This window comes from Austrofundulus limnaeus, unplaced genomic scaffold (assembly GCF_001266775.1).
Source record: "Austrofundulus limnaeus strain Quisiro unplaced genomic scaffold, Austrofundulus_limnaeus-1.0 Scaffold49, whole genome shotgun sequence".
NCBI classification, from domain to species: domain Eukaryota; kingdom Metazoa; phylum Chordata; class Actinopteri; order Cyprinodontiformes; family Rivulidae; genus Austrofundulus; species Austrofundulus limnaeus.
In genome coordinates, this window is record NW_013952451.1 from 131810 (window position 1) to 133898 (window position 2089).

Sequence of the window (2089 nt, forward strand, 5' to 3'; positions counted from 1 at the left end):
GTCCTAAATTATGGAACGACCTTCCTTTGGACATCAGAGAGGCATCGTCCCTGTCTGTTTTTAAATCTCTTCTTAAAACGCTTCTTTTCTCTCTGGCCTTTGAACACAATTTGTAGTGTTGTTTTCATTTTCATTTTCTATTGATTTTATAAATGTATGCATGTTTTATTATGTGTACAGTGCTTTGGTCCTGTGGGTGTTTAAAGTGCTCTGAATAAAGATGGCATGGTATGGAAGTTAGGGAATGAACAAACTACTAAAACAGTGTGTTAAATCCTTTAATATTTAAAAGAAGGGGAAAGGGTAATTGAGACTAGTTAACCATTGGTGATAGTAATAAATACAATTAAATAATATAAAATATGTTAAAACACATGTTAATAACTAAATTATTTGAAACATTGTATAAAAACCATCCAATAAGAAAAATAGTTACATCTAAACTAATATAAATGGGATAAATATTGTGTAAATAAATATTACAAAAATTATTTGAAACATTGTATAAAAACCATCCAATAAGAAAAATAGTTACATCTAAACTAATATAAATGGGATAAATATTGTGTAAATAAATATTACAAAAATTATTTGAAACTCTTATCTAATATGTGATCTGTTGCATAGTTATAAAGCTGCGCTTCACAGCAAAAATAATCTCAGGTGTGCAAAAAACAGTCACAAACAACAACAACAAAAAAAGATTCAAGCAGTGGAGAATTTTAATTTAAAACAGACACCAAACAGGATTAATAAAGAGCTATAATTCTCTTTAAATAGCAGCAGTAAAGTAATCAGCAATTTTTTGTGGGGTGGGGGGCGGTGGTACATAAGCTCAGCTGCAGCACACAGAAAGATAAATGTGGACCATTGTCTGTTGTTGTGTTTTTTCTTCTTTCTGTCAATCTTTGGATCTTCCAGAGTGCACCTGTCTCCACTTCCTGGTTCCGATGACTCCTGTTTGCTGCATCCATGAAAGATCTGCTGGGAACATCCTCTATCCGACAGGAAGTCATGCTCTGTGAAATTCACACCACCAGGCCCAGTTTGGGAATCACCGGTAGGACTTCCTAAAAAATAAAAAATATATAAATATAAGAGCTAAATAAAGTGGGGAGAGGGCAGCYTGTCATGACCCGGGTCAGCTGCTTTTGTTGTCTTATTGTATTTCTGTGTGAATGKGTTTGTCTGTGTGATTGTAGGGGTGAGCAGCTGACACATGTTTTAAGCTGATTTTTTTTTTAAGTTTTTGCTATTTGTGAGCTTATAATAGTGTTTCATTGCACGCAAGACTTGCATTTATGTTTTTGGGACTTTCCATGAGATGTCGTCATCAGTTTATATCAACCTTTTGAACATCTCCAACATTCAGGACTCAACTGTAGTTTTTCTCTAATTTTTCAAGTGTAAAGCAATAAAACAAAATAAAATAAAAGTGTCAAAAGGCATTCCTTCCTGCAGTATAAAAAAACAACAATAAAAAATAGGTGTAACACTATTTTTTAAAATCTAAATGTCTTCATAAACTGCAGAACAACAATGTCCAGACACGGTTTGGTATTTCTTTCTTTTTTTATTTATTTTTTTCTGACAGTTTCAGTTTGAGGTAAGGACTGTCTCTTACATAGGAAGTGTATTTCTGCTCGTGTTATTGGATTATGAACTTCAAACAAATATCAAACACATTTTTTACTAAAATAGCAAACAGTCCGCCTCTTGTTCCCCAGAAACAGACAGCGAGTTCCTCCCTCTGCAGGTCCTGTTTCCTCTTGTTTGGGCCAAGTTCGCCCCGTCTGTACAACCTYCCCACAACACAGTGGTGCTCACAGAGTGTTCGTGTGAAAAAGAAAAACTTGTAAATGGGATGTCTACTTTGTTATCCCAGTTAAAAAGGCTGGTTAATGTGGCTTTAGGAGGCCCAGATGACTCAGTTGTAATGCTAGCTGTCACCACCAGGGGTCAGCTGTGCACAGGACTCCATCAGAATCACAGTCAAAATAAAAGTTCACCCCGTGTTTAAATGTAAAAGTAACTCTAAAATACCTGTAATGTAATCTTATTTTTGTTGTTACTTACTTCATTATTATTA